Source organism: Canis aureus, chromosome 8 (assembly GCF_053574225.1).
Source record: "Canis aureus isolate CA01 chromosome 8, VMU_Caureus_v.1.0, whole genome shotgun sequence".
NCBI classification, from domain to species: Eukaryota; Metazoa; Chordata; class Mammalia; order Carnivora; family Canidae; genus Canis; species Canis aureus.
In genome coordinates, this window is record NC_135618.1 from 21,534,045 (window position 1) to 21,549,336 (window position 15,292).

At 40.0% G+C, this 15,292-nt stretch overlaps 1 long non-coding RNA gene across 1 annotated transcript in view; it reads left to right on the forward strand.

Annotated features, from left to right (window-relative positions):
• Nucleotides 1-15,292, forward strand: part of LOC144318462 (uncharacterized) — a 56,585-nt gene that overhangs the window by 32,292 nt on the left and 9,001 nt on the right. Inside the window, exon 3 of the long non-coding RNA XR_013384367.1 lies at nucleotides 2,249-2,440. This is a non-coding gene — a long non-coding RNA (uncharacterized LOC144318462). The remainder of the gene's footprint in view (nucleotides 1-2,248; nucleotides 2,441-15,292) is intronic.

A 15,292-nucleotide genomic window follows, 5' to 3' on the forward strand; every position in this document is an offset into this window, starting at 1 on the left:
CTTCTAGAACTCAGGAGGTACCAGGTAAATAAATTTCTTTGTCAAATTCTATAGGAAACACTCAGACACTGATAGAAAAAAAACAACAATGACAGATTTAGAGGGTTCAGGACGATGGAAGACATATGTTTCAGTGATGCAGTTTCTGTGGCAAGAAGTTGCAGAGAAGTGGTTCTGAAAGCACCAGAAGATTTTTATGATGATAAAAGAGTCACACAGGTTTTAGAAAGTTCAAAAGAGAAAAGGCAAAGACTCTAGAGCTCAGAAGTTAAAAGGGCTACTTTCTGAAGCAATGAAAAGAGTTTTCATTACACTTTCCCCTTTAACTTAACAGTAACACTTTTAAAAACTAAAAAACAAAAAAACAAGTAAGCAAAAAAAAAAAATAATAAAATAAAAAAATTATATAACAGTGATTATTTCTATAATCAAATACCCTGTCAGGCTCCTGGCATGGAGCCTGCTTCTCCCTCTGCCAATGTCTCTGCCTCTCTCTCTCTTTCTATCATGAATAAATAAATAAAATTAAAAAAAAAAAAAGAGGGATGCCTGGGTGGCTCAGAGGTTGAGCATCTGCCTTTGGCTCAGGGCATAATCCCGGGGTTCTGGGATCGAGTCCCACATCAAGCTCTATGCATGGATCCTGTTTCTCCTCCCTCTTCCTATGTCTCTGCCTCTCTCTTTGTGTCTCTCATGAATAAATAAATAAAATCTTTTTTAAAAAAAGATAAATAAATAAATGTAGACCGGTGGACAAAGTTGGTACTTCATTTGCCATTTTGGCATTTTTGGAGGGTGGCAGCATCTTGATGGTATGGTATGTGATAAGATCAATTGGACCCATAGTAGTCATGGTTTTGCACCTTTGCTCCAAAACAGGCCCCCTTGTCAGATATTACACTTTTATAAGCTTCTGGTGGAGACTCTCTTAGAAAGGCAAACTCATACCTGGAATTTGTATTATCCTCATAAGAGTGAACCACTAGCTCTTTCAGAATAGTTCCAGGGTTCTTGGGTGGCTGTCAGTTAAGCATTTGCCTTTAGCTCAAGTCATGATCTTGGGCTCCTGGGATTGAGCCCTGCATTGGGCTCCCTGTTCACCAGGAAGTCTGCTACTCTGTCTACCTCTCCCTCTGCCTCCCACCCCTACTCATGCTCTCTCTTTCAGAAAGAAAGAAAGAAAGAAAGAAAGAAAGAAAGAAAGAAAGAAAGGAAGGAAGGAAGGAAGGAAGGAAGGAAGGAAGGAAGAAAGAAAGAAAGAAAGAAAGAAAGAAAGAAAGAAAGAAAGAAAGAAAGAAAGGAAATAATAGGACAGTTCCAATGTCCACAATGATTTCCTAGAAAAAATAATGCTACATTGTAGGCATAATGTTGATCTCTGTTGCTGACAAGTTAGACATTCAGAGACAGTGGTAACTAGATTGGCCTTGCTAAATATGAGTCCATGCTGTTGGGCACATATATAGCCACCATCTCTACCACATAGTTGTTCCATTTATTTATTTTTTTTAAAGATTTTATTTATTTATTCATGAAAGACAGAGAGAGAGAGAGGCAGAGACAGGCAGAGGGAGAAGCAGGCTCCATGCGGGGAGCCTGATGTGGGACTCAATTCTGTGACTCTAGGAGCACACCCTGGGCCGAAGGCAGACACTAAACCTCTGAGCCACCCAGGGATTCCCTAGTTGTTCCATTTATATGTCCATCAGGTCAACTCTGAGATTGCTGATGATGAGTTCTGGATAATATCAATTGGCTGACCCATTTTGTCTACTTTGTTTTTTAGCATCTGGGAGAGTGTTTTGCCTCTATCAAAATAACTTGTCTTCTGTAACTTGCCAGGAACTGGTTTTCAAAAGATATATAATCCTCTACTGTGGATTGCATGAACTTTTTCCATAATTTCAGGTGCCAAGTGTTCGCTTTGGCAGCACATATACTAAAATTTCAGGTGCCAGCCGTGTGATCCTCCCACGGCAGTTCTCCATAGACCCCTTACTCCATTTTTTGCCACCATGGGCACCTCCATCACGGTAGGGCCTGCTGGATCATATGACCCAAGAGGCAGTGCTAATTGCACCACATTTTGGACCTGCTAAAGTGCTCTTTCTTGCTCCAAGGCCCCTCAAAGCTCGCAGTTTTCCACGTCACCCAGTATACAGGCAAGAACAAGATTCCTAAGTGTGGAATATGTTGTTTCCAGAACCCAATGAGATCAATGGGCTCTTTGCTTCTTTCTTTATGGTAGGATGAAAGATGCTGCAATTTTTCTTTCACTTTGGAGTGGTTATTCGACAAGCCTGAACCACTGGACTCCTAAAACTACATTGAAGTAGATGGTCTCTGAATCTACATAGAGTTTATCTCCCAACTCTGGAATATGTGTGTCTTACCAAGGCCTCTAGCCATCTCTACCAGACCTCAGAACACCCAACATGAAGTGAGTTGCTCATCTTAACTGGGAGTTGTCTGTACCACCAAACCATGAATTTGGTAAGCTGAACATTCCATCATCAAGGGGAAATGGCCTATGTAAAATCAGTTTTAAGTAACCTTTTTTTTTTTTTTTTAAAGATTTAAGTATTTTCTGAGACCCAGGTAAGTTGCATTATCTCTCACTCAACCCACACCTGTATCCTTATGGAAAGTTCTCTATGATCAATTGACAAAGGATGAAAAAATTCAAGCCTGGATTACAAATTACGAATTACAAGCCATTAAGTGGCTTTCCACAATATAACGTTACCAGTCAAAACTGCTACAGTTGTCCAAATTAGGTGTGTCATGAAAAGACAGTGAGGAGTGGAAATCCTCCCAGTGACATAACTTTGACCAGTACATCTAATGGTTGATTTGCAAAGAAAGAGAAATGGACTGAAATGTAGATCCATATAAATTCAAGGGCAGTGATTTTTTTTAAAAAAGATTTTATTCATAGAGACACAGAGAGAGAGAGAGGCAGAGACACAGGCAGAGGGAAAAGCAGGCTCCATGCAGGGAGCCCGATGTGGGACTCGATCCCAGGTCTCCAGAATCACACCCTGGGCTGCACGTGGTGCTAAACCGCTGTGCCACCAGGGCTGCCCCTCAAGGGCAATGATGAAAGGCTTGGTCACATGTTCAGAAATTTGGAGGGAAAAACAGAACATCAGGGGATTGATAGCAGGAGGTTTAGGGAAGATGTATATGAATGAATATCTTGGAATGATCCCAGGATGTGGGAATACTTGTGTCCTTTGTGAATGCCCATCAAAGATGATCTGAATAATTGGGTGAACAAGATTATTCATTTTGTGACTCTCAGATTCTTTCTCTAAACTCTTCAGTACTTGCACAATAGACTCAGAAAAATTAATGGTGTCAGGGATGGAGATTATTCAGGACTTAATATGAAGTTCCCTTCAACAAAGCTGGTCTGGCTACTGCCACTGCTGAATGTCAACCTGACCTTGTGCCCTGGATTCCACCTTCCTTGAGCCCTCAATTCCGTAGTACACTCAGCAAGAAGAGACTGCCACCTGGTGGCAGATTTATTATATGGCCCCTTCTATTACTATGACTAAGGAATTTGGTAATTTGTCTTCATTGGAATAGAAATTTATTCTGGATAATCTTTCTTGCATACCATATATCTTCCAGAAATACTATACATGTTCTTAGTTAATGTTTAATCAACCACTATGGTATACCATACGATATTGCTTCTGATCCAAGAACTTATTTTACAGTAAAAAAAAAATAGTGAGGCTGTGTTTATGGGGTTTACTGTTCTTAACTGGTCCTAAATTCTAAGCAGAGCAGTGTCATTCAAAGTAATCTATTCCATATTAGTGAGGGGCCCACTCCTGGGAAATGGGATAGCAGGAATGAGGTAGAAAAGCAGGCCCTTGGCTTTTAATTGCAGCTCAGAGTAGAAATCTCTCCTACAGAGCCAATATAAGGAAAAAAGCCAGGAGACCGAGCAAGAAGGGATGTAGAAAGGTGATCTGCTTTCTTTTCACCAAGGCTTCTAAGAGGCTCATGTTGAGAGTGTCATTGTAGGATTTAGGGTTGTTTTCAGCTGAGGAGCATCTAAGCCCATTTTTAAGCCTTGATGGGCTCACAGGAAAGAGTGATTCAACCCTGTGAAACCTAGATGCTCATGCAAACAGGACCTTAATTTTCTGGAGGAGTGGAGAAGATATATTCAGAAGAAAAAGGTTAGGAGCACGGGAGTTAATGGTTATAGCATCTCTCTTCTCAACTGCCTCCCACCATGCATGCTCTACTCTGCTACATTCCCACTCTCAGCCTCACCATTAATATTGCCTGATAAAGAAGTAAAAACAAACCACAGAATAGGCAGAGAAGTAAGCTTCCACTGTTATTGACATGATCATCTAATCTTTCCTGCCTTTGGTGTTCAGTACTATGAAAAAGCAAATATTTTGGGGAGTGATTTGGCTTTAGGTCAGTCACGAGAGCACAGGCTCAAACTGGGCAGGCCAGTGTCCTCTGCCTTAATCTGGAACGGGCCAGTCCTGACTCCCTCCTTAGCCATTGTGGATTCCAGGAGGTTAGGCTGGCAGCCTAGAGAACTGAATTGTGGATTAAAATCAGTTCAGGTGGAGTGAAGCCTGAGGTGAACCAAAATCCATGACCCTCTGTGAGGAAGTCATAGACTCGGAATTTGCATAATTTCTTTACCCTGCTGTATGATGAACTGGCTAGACTCTTGCATTTTTTACTTGCTTAGCTGCTTCTTATATCCTAGGACTGGGGCAGAAATAGGGGTTTAGGAAGAGCCATGGGATTTCTGTGGAAGGAAGGAGGTGCATATTGGCCTGGTTACTCCATATCTCCGACATTCTGGAAGGATCCAGATGGGTACAAGGATATCAGCAAGCTTAGCCCAGTGACTCCTAGGTCCTATGCCTAGAATAAGATCCTGCATAGGAAAGCTAAAGAGTTGCTAGTTTTTCAAGGTTCCTGCTCATAGCACATACTTTCTTGCTCTCCCCAGGTGCCTATCATCCAGCAGATCTATCTGTATATCATGGGATTATCTCCACAGCTGAAATCATTGAGTGTTTTTTCTGAGTCGGGACTCATTTATGATGGCCACTTATTTTCTATGTCAGTCCCTTGATCATTTTATTATTTACTACTAACTCTTTGCCTGGGTTTCTCTCTGTTCCCTGGTTTTTACTTTATGAAATAGCTTTTCTTGACCATGTTTATCCTAATTAATTAACCTTTTTTTTTTTAATTAACCATTGTTTTTCTGCCATCACCCTTATTGCTTGGAGAAAAGAAGATTATTTCTTTAGAGGCACATTATGCCAAAAACTTTTTTGTTGTTGCCTTTTTAGAAATTTTTTTTTTTTTTGCTTTTATGAAAGAGAATTTTTAATGGATTGATTTCATCAGGCAGTTTTAATTCTGTTTACTATTTATAAGCATGGAATTTATTAATATTCAGTTTTCCTTTCCCTATTCCCCTCTCTTTCGAAAAATTAGGCCAGAATAGTTTGCCAAGAAAAAAAAAAAGGAGGCCTACTGCAAAAAAACATCACTACTGAGATCTAACTGAAATATTCAGAGTGTTGAATAATGCCATTGACACTGCAGACACCACTGCTTTTCTCATGATTCTAAATCTTGGGATTGAAACATTAGGAGACTCATCCATTGCCAGGAATTTTAATTGCTAGATTGTTCATAAGCCCAGAGAATCCCATTTCTCTTTTTGGTGAGATATTAAATAGAACTTTAGACATTCATACAGCCATATCTTCTTCCTTCACTTTTTTTTCCTACTGGATGGGTTGGAAAGAAAGGAGAATGAAAAGTATCCATTTGCCAGACATTATTCTCTTTAACATATGAAGTCTCAAATAATCCTAGCAATGACCTGAGTGTCCATATTTGACAAATGAGAAAATTTAAGCTCAGAGTAGTTAGGTAACTTAACCAAATCACACAGCTGTTAGGTTGGCGTTTGAGACCCAAACTCAGATCTACCTAACTTTAAAGCCTGGGCTATTCTACTAGACTTGTTCAGAAAAAGATCTCTTATTAAATAAACTGAGCAATGAGTCAGCAATAAATGTTTATTCAGGTGTCAACAAATACTAGAGGCCAATGTAAAGCAAGGAATTATTTTTTTAATAAATTAATTTTTTATTGGTGTTCAATTTACCAACATAATAACACCCAGTGCTCATCCCGTCAAGTGCCCCCCTCAGTGCCCGTCACCCATTCACCCCCACCCCCTGCCCTCCTCCCCTTCCACCACCCCTAGTTCGTTTCCCAGAGTTAGGAGTCTTTATGTTCTGTCTCCCTTTCTGATATTTCCCACACATTTCTTCTCCCTTCCCTTATATTCCCTTTCACTATTATTTATATTCCCCAAATGAATGAGAACATACACTGTTTGTCCTTCTCCGATTGACTTACTTCACTCAGCATAATACCCTCCAGTTCCATCCACGTTGAAGCAAATGGTGGGTATTTGTCGTTTCTAATGGCTGAGTAATATTCCATTGTATACATAAACCACATCTTCTTTATCCATTCATCTTTTGATGGACACTGAGGCTCCTTCCACAGTTTGGCTATTGTGGCCATTGCTGCTAGAAACATCGGGATGCAGGTGTCCCGGTGTTTCATTGCATCTGTATCTTTGGGGTAAATCCCCAACAGTGCAATTGCTGGTTCGTAGCGCAGGTCTATTTTTAACTCTTTGAGGAACCTCCACACAGTTTTCCAGAGTGGCTGCACCAGTTCACATTCCCACCAACAGTGTCAGAGGGTTCCCTTTTCTCCGCATCCTCTCCAACATTTGTTGTTTCCTGCCTAAAGCAAGGAATTATTAATTATAAACCAGGCCACTAGAAGTTAGGGTGACATAGGTTTCAGAGATCAGCTTAGAAACTGGAAGTGTAGACATAGATTTATAACAGGCTAGAGAGAGGTGTGTGGGAGAACAAGATCCTATCAAGAGAAATCTGGAGGACATTATGCTAAGTCAAATAAGCCAGAGAAAGACAAATACAGTATGATCTCACGTGTAGAATCTAAAAAAAGACTGAACTCAAAAGCTGAGAGTAGAATCAGGGCCTGGTAGGGATGGGAGATGGAAGGAGATTGAGGAGGTGTTAATCAAAGAATACCAATGAGCATTTATGTAGTACGAAGAAGTCTAGGGATCTAATGTATAGCATGATGACTATAGAGTTGACCCTTGAGCAACCGGAGGGTTGGGGGTAGATGCCCCCATGCAATTGGAAATCTGCATGTAACTTTTTAATTTTTCATTTAAAAAATTTTTAATTGAAGTAGAATTGGTGTGAAATATTAGTTTCCGGTGTATAACATAATGATTCAACAATTATATACATTAAGATATACTTGGCAAGTGTATTACAATATTATTGACACATCCCCTGTCCTGTATTTTTCATCTCAGTGACCTATTTAATTTATAACTGAAAGTCTGTACCTCTTAACCCCTTTATCTATTCCCCTATCCGTCCACTCGCCTTCCCTGTGTATAATTTTTGACTCACCCAAACTTACCTACTTATAGCCTACGGTTGAACAGAAGCCTTACAGATAACCTAAACAATCAATTAACTCTTATTTTGTATGTTGCATGTATTATATTCTTACAGCAAAGTAAGCTATAGAAAATAAAATGTTACTAGGAAAATCATAAGAGAAAATACATTTACAGTCATACTGTACTGTAAAAAAAAAACATGTATAAGTGAACCCACATGGCCCAAACCCATGCTGTTTAAGGGTCAACTGTACTAGATACTGTACCAAACACTGAAAATACACTAAGAGTGTAGATTTCAGGTACATTTGTTACATAGACAAAAATAGTAACTATGTAAGGAGACAGCATGTTGACTACCCTGTTTGTAGTAATCATTTCACTATGTATATCAAATCATCATGTTATATGCCTTCCATACATAAGTTTTTATTAAAGATTTAAAAATTGTAAATATTGGGGCACCTCAGTCAGTTGAATGTTTGACTCTTGGTTTCAGCTCAGGTCATAATCTTAGGGTTGTGGGATCGAGCCCTGCTTCATGCTCCATACTAGGCATGGAGTCTGCTTGAGATTCTCTTCCTCTGCCCCTCCTACTACTTGCACGTGTGCACACTCTTCTCTCTCTCTTTCTCTAAAATAAGTAAAATCTTTTTAAATATTTAATTATTTGCTTCAAAAATACTCTAAACTGTTAAAAGGAAAATATAAGTTATATTTAAAAAATAATAAATTAAGCAATTTTTAATGCAAAGAAAAGACTGGTAAGAATATACCAGCACTACTATAAATACATTGAATTTGTGCCTCTCAGGAATTTGACAATCATTGGGGTCATTTCTCTCTTTCTCTTTCCAGCTTTTCATTCTCCTGTCTTTGTCAGTCATATCTTGTCCTTAAATAATCATACTTTAGCACTGGACTTTTTTTTTTTATTGGAGTTCAATTTGCTAACATATAGTAAAGCACCCAGTGCTCATCCCATCAAGTAGCACTGGACTTTTAAAATTGATTATTTTTGTTAAATAGAGGTCTCTGTTCCCTGGTCTTATTTTTTAAACCTAAAAAAGTAAAATTAAGTTGCCTTTTGTTTCTGAGGCTTTGAACTGAAACATTTTTGTTGTTATTGTACTTTTAGCCAAAGTGTTCAGAAACCAAGCTATCCTGAGTTCTTCACATAGCCTTCCCCTGGCCCTCCCATCATGGCTGGTTTCTCTTCTCTCAACTGGAGTGCTGTTATGGGTGGGACTGGGGTGGCAAGGACAGAGCTGGAGGAGGAAGAGCAAGAAAGAGGGACAGTGTTCCAATCTGTTTGTATGCACCTCACAACTTACCATTGACCAATCTACATTACTAGTCGCAGGCTGCTGTTCTGCCCCAAGACAATATTTGATAACCAACTTTCTAAGGAGAGAAAAAAAATCCATTTCTTTTAACTTGGACACACATATTCTACTTAAGAAAACAGACTGACATTTATACTGACTTGAAAATGCTATGACATTTTTGGAAATTGCTGGGCTCAAATAGCTTTCTGGAACTAGAAAACCAAAGAACCTGCCAGATGACATTTTTTACTCAAGAGAGAGAAGTATAGAAGAGAAGGAAATTTGGATTCACAGCTGAATGTCTGGCTTAGATGTTAAGCCTCTCTGGCGGAGAATGTGCTTTCTTGCTTCTGTTTTTGGTGTAATGCCAAGGGAACTGTCAGACCACAAATAATCATTGTTAACTTGCAGTGGAAACTGGAGCCATTAAGAAAAATATTAAAAGCCTGTTCCAAGATCATAACATTTTACAGGGTAAAGAAATAAGATACCTGGCTAACCTGTTTTACTAGTCATGGATGGAAAATGTGCTGACCAACTGAATTTGAAGTAATAGATGATTTTTCCATGATTGGTCATGGATTTTAAAAAGACAATGTGCTTAGAAAAACAAATTTGCTGTAACTTGGGTAATAGGGAAAACAAAAGCAAAAAGCCTGGGTTGATCAGATTTATGATGCAGCAAAATAATTTTGTTATCTGGCCAGAATTCCCTGCTTCTGGTGTGTTTAAGAGGAGGAGTTGCCTAGGTTGCAGAAAACAACTCACACTTGGGCAGGATGCACACTGGATTCCTTTGAATTTTGCTGCGAAATTCTTTACTTCTCAAACTGTATTTTTGAAGATCTTGCTGAAAGATTGGCAAAAGCTACAGATCCCAAAAGGGAATTTTCATCAGATCATAACAACTAAATATCCTGAATAATAGGTAAGGATGGGTGGAGGGACTTCCTCCAACAGTTGAGAACATTTTTCTTCTTCCATTTTTGCTTCCCAGTTTAAATGTTCAAAATCCTATTCCAATGCAGGCTAAGAGGTGAGGATTTGAGTTGTTAATTTGATTGGGTTCTAGGATGAATTTATGTTTGCCCCTCCAGGTCCACTCTTCACCTTTCACTCTGCACTAGCACCTGGAGGCCAACCTGAATCCATCACAGATTTTCCAAGCCTTCCGGCTTCTGGTTGGGGTTAGCCAAAGGGGTTGGTCCCAGGCAAATGGATTGATGCGAGGGAAGAGAGACTCAAGGAGAATTTCTACTCTCCAAGCTTCTTCCCTGTGAATCCCTTCACCAAAGATCATAGTCAAAGATATCTTTTCTATATGACTTTCTTCAGCTAAGTTCTGGTAATTTACCACATCTATTTGGGGCCTAGGGTTATTCTTTGTGATTCTTCTACATCCTGCCCACGTCTTTGTAAGCAACCCTTTGTAAATAAGCTCACTTAGAAGGGCTCCAAGTTGAGCACACCATCTATTTCCTGCTAGTCATTCTGCAAATTTTGTCACAGTCCTTTAAAGACATTCTAAGATGCTATAGGTTAAGAAGCAGGGGACTGACTAGCTGCTCTTTGGGATCTAATACAATGTCCAAACCTTTGCTTAAACCCCATCTGCCAATGCCTGTTGTGCAATGCCCAATCTCTGAGCCTCTATTACACCCCTGCTCCCCCAATCCGCCAACCCCACATAACCCACCTCCTCCTTCTATGGCTGCTGCCACCTCCGCACTACAAACCACAACCATCTTCTACTGTCTGCTTCAAAAGTCCACCACTCAGTCCTCTGCACTCACTCTTACTTTCTCTTATTCACCTCCCATATTGCAGTTAAATTACTCTTTCTAGGGGCACCGGGTAGCTCAGTCCATTAAGTGTCTGCCTTAGGCTCAGGTCATGATCCTGAGTCTCCGGATCAAATCCCATGTCAGGCTCTCTGCTCAGCAGGGAATCTGCTTCTCCCTCTGCCCCTCCCCACTTGTGTTCTCTGTCTCTCAAATAAATAAATAAAATTTAAGAAGCACTCTTTCTAAACTGTGAATCTGACCATGTAGGTGATGGTCATGTTGATAGTGTTTAATACATTAACAGAGGGAACCAACAATGTCCCACTCACGCTTAAAATCCCTCTACGGTTGCTTGTGCTTTTAGGTGTACAGTCATACAAGGCATGTAAGGTTTAGAAGACCCTACAAGACCTGGCTCCTGCTGACCGCACCAGCTTCATCTCATGTAACTGCTCCTCTTGCTCTCTGCTCCAGCCACACGGGCTACCTCTTGGCTCCTGGAGGGAGCTGTGCCCTTCCTGGCCTCAAAGCCTTCCTACTTGCATTCCTGCACTAGAAATTTTTCTTCTCCTCTCCCTTTTTACTTATCCTTCCAGTCTCAATTGAATGTCATTTGGTTAAAGAAACTTCACCTGATTGCTCTCCCGCCCGGCAGACCAGACCAAGTTGCCTGACTCATCTCCTTTGTAGCATGTATCCCAGTTGAAGTTAATTACTTGTGCACACAGTCACTTAATATGTGGGTAATTTAACATATCTCATTACCTTGCCTGCTACCAGCCTAGTCCCTGCCATCAGCGTCACTTGCCTAGTTGGCAATAAACTCCTAACTAGTTTTCAGACTTCCCCTCTTGTCATCTCTCCATGTTCATTCTCCACAGGGCTGCCAGAATGATCTTTAAACACATAAATGGGCCATGTCATTTCCACCACACTGAGAATAAAATCCTAGCTTTGCCACCTGGCCTGCTTGCACCTGCCTAGTCTGCTGCTAACCTCCTTCTCCTTCCCCATCCCCAAATCTCTGCCTCACACATTCTGCTTCCCTTCTCTTCCTCCAACTGCCCTCCACCCCTTGCTGGAATACATAGCATTTTCTCCTTCTTTCTCATTTTAAGCTTTCTTTCTGGAGTATGTAATGTGATTGAATAATTTTTCATGAGTTCATGTAGACAGCTATTGGTTCTGTTTCCCCAGTTCCTTGTCTCCTATTCTTTTGATAACAGCACCCCCTTTCCTTAGCAGATTTGCTCCCACACAAGTCCTAGTAACTGCCCATCCCATCCCCCACCCTCAGTAGGCCTGGGACACAAATCTGATCAGGCTAGGCTACCATTTCCCAGGGCTTTATTATGCATATTGTTAGAAACTCTCAATGTTGGTGTGCCTCAGTTGGTTGAGCATCTGCCTTCAGCTCAGGTCATGATCTCAGGGTCCTGGATTCAAGCCCCATATTGGGCTCCATGCTCAGTGGGAAGCCTGCTTCTCCCTCTCCCTCTGCTGCTCCTCGTGCTTGTGTTCTCTTTCTATGTCAAATAAATAAAATCAGAAAGAAAGAAAGAAAGAAAGAAAGAAAGAAAGAAAGAAAGAAAGAAAGAAAGAAAGAAAGAAAGAAAGAAAGAAAGAAACTCCCTCCTGGAAAGAAATTAGACCAAATCTTAAATCAGACAATATACAAGTAAGGATTTCTTAAATGCTTCACATCCATTTATTTTTCAACAGACATTTATTGAGCACTTTCTACACTACCTACCTATTGTGCTAGAAACTGGGGAAATATATAGCAATGAACAAAGCAGACATATATCCCTGCCCTGGATAATTCTGTGACTCAGACAATAGTGATTGCTGAAAATTCTGGATGCTGAAAAGAAGTGTAGAAAATTTACTGGATCCAGCAAAGAATTTCATGCTCAAATAAGATTTACTGTAGATTTTGTGGATTCTAAGACTGATCTACTTTATGTAGCTTTAAAAGGTGAGATATTAATAGAAGGAGACATTAAAATTCTATTCTTTCAAAGAACTGAATCATCGTGCCGGTTAGAGATAATATGTAATCAGTTCTTAATCTAAAAATGACTCTGGAAAGTAGAGGCAAGGCACAAGGTCGCACTTACATCTTTCCTCTCCACAGATTTTCGTAACATCAGCACTATATTCAAGAGAAATGATTTTTAAAGAGAGATAAATCCTAGGTCTAGAAACTGAAAGTGCGAGAATGTGAGTTTGATGTTGCAGAAAACAAACAAGCATTTAAGCTATTCATTCCATCAGTTTATTTCGGTAAAATCTCTTAGCAATAGTGAATGAAAACATTATGAATAATAATGAAAACATTATGCCAACTGGAAGAAACTAGTCACATAAAACCACATATTGTATGATTTCACTTATGTGAAATGTCCACCATGGGCAAAACCATAGTGATTTAAAGTAGATTAGGGGCTGGGGGAGAGGACATGGACAGAGACTGCCAATGGATATGGGGTTTCTATTTGGGATATGAAAATGTTCTGGAATTAAATAATAGCAATGGTTTTACAACCTTGTAAATACACCAAAAAGCCACTGAATTGTACATTCTTTGGTGAATTTTATGGTATGTGAATTATATCTAATTTTTTTTTTAAAAAAAGATTGAATCATTTGTTGATTCAATTAAGTCCAGGCAAGATTTAAGAAGGGTTATTTTGGCTTCCTTGCCCTCTTCTCTTCTCTATGAGAGCACTGTCCCCACACCTTTCAGCAAACTAGAACAGTAAGAGTAATAGGACCTGGATTCCCACGTGGGTTCTGATGATTACATCAGACCTATGGTTCTCAAAGCACTGGTCATCAAAAGCTAAAATTGAACAGGGCCCATCTTTTTCAATCACACTAGAATAATGCTCAGCACATCCGGATAGAAGTGAGTCTCACTGAAGCAGAATCTTGAAAGGGGTAAAGACCCACTTGGCAAACCCCAGGTTGAGTTTATAGACAGAGTTGCCTTTACACAAAAATGAGGCAGGTGAAATTTGTCTTGAGAGCCTTCCATTCTCTCTTTCTGCCATTTTCTCTTAGAGGCTCAGTGCTCTATCATACACACTTCATCTCTCTAGGAATCAGATCCCTGTCAATTTGTGACTTGTCCTTGAAATTAATTACTACAACCCCAATTTAAAGCTTTAGTCCATAGACAGACTCACACAAATATTCAAAGATCCATACATCAGGATATTTACTGTATCATTTTAATAGTTGTTTCCAAGCAGAAATAACGTGGATAATTGCTAATGGGAGAAATATTGCACATCCATTAAACAAACAAAAAATCCTCGCGGAGGATTTAAGCTACAGAGCAATACTTAGGGAGAAGCTCCCTCCTAAATTAAGGTGTAATGGGTGTGGTTATGGGTGGGAATTGGGATTTGGGTAGTGATCAGGAACTATGTGGAGGCTGATTTGGCATCCTGAGTTTTTCCTTATTCTTTCCCTTTGCCTGGATTACCCCTCCCCCTCCCCCCACCGACCTATCTGACCTTTGGAAGGACTATGAACAACTTCTAACATAATGTTGCTCAAATGCCACTTTTTTTTTTTTTAAAGATTTCATTTATTTATTCATGACAGACACACACAGGCTGAGAGAGAATGAGAGAGAGGCAGAGACACAGGCAGAGGGAGAAGCAGGCTCCATGCAGGGAGCCTGACATGGGACTCCATTCCGGGTCCCCAGGATCACGCCCTGTACTGAAGGTGGCGCTAAACCGCTGCGCCACCCAGGCTGCCCTCAAATGCAACTTCTTCTTGATATACATCTCTTAGCCACCCAGCTAAGCTCTTTGGTGTCTCTCATCTTTGAATGTCCATAATTTAGTATACTGCCTGACATATATCAGAGGTGCAATAATATATTTTAACCAAAATAATGAATGACTGAACCTACTTCTTCCAACAAAATTGATTATTCCACTCCCCCTAGGCCCATAACACTTTATTGATGTCTCTTTTATGGCATTATGACTTTCTATCTTGTATTATAATTTATTGTGTGAATGTGAATGAAAGCCTTTTGTGGGCAGGAACCACATAACATCAAGCATAGTGCTCTGTGTATAATAAGCATCCAATTAATATTTAATGCAGTTGGGCAAATAAATTTCTGAGAAACAAAAGTTATTATAATCCAATTAATATGAGAAACAGATGTATGCATGCTGACATAGATGCAGGAATATAATTAGGACTTTATTTCCACAGTACTGTCATCCTAGAGCCAACAGGGATATTCTGAGGCTGAAGTGAGCTGATTTATGCAGATAGTGCCTGAGAGCCAGAGCAGTTCAATCAACTTGCTCTTCCTCTTTCTTTCCCTCAGGCCTCCCCTTCAGCTAATGATAATTTTGACTTTCACACTATAAGGAAAACTGGTGCCTGGAAAAGTCAGAGGGTTATTTCAGTTCAAACAGCAAATCAACTGCAGAATCAAGAATAGATCTGCCCTCTCAGCCACTCTGGCATGGATCTCTCGCACAAGCCCTGGCCTTGGGAATGTGGGCTCGTTACCACATTTAGGACACAGATGACACACACCAAAGGAAAAGCTGCTTGTCAGTTTCATTTCTCTCCCCATATTTGGAATGGGGAGAGAT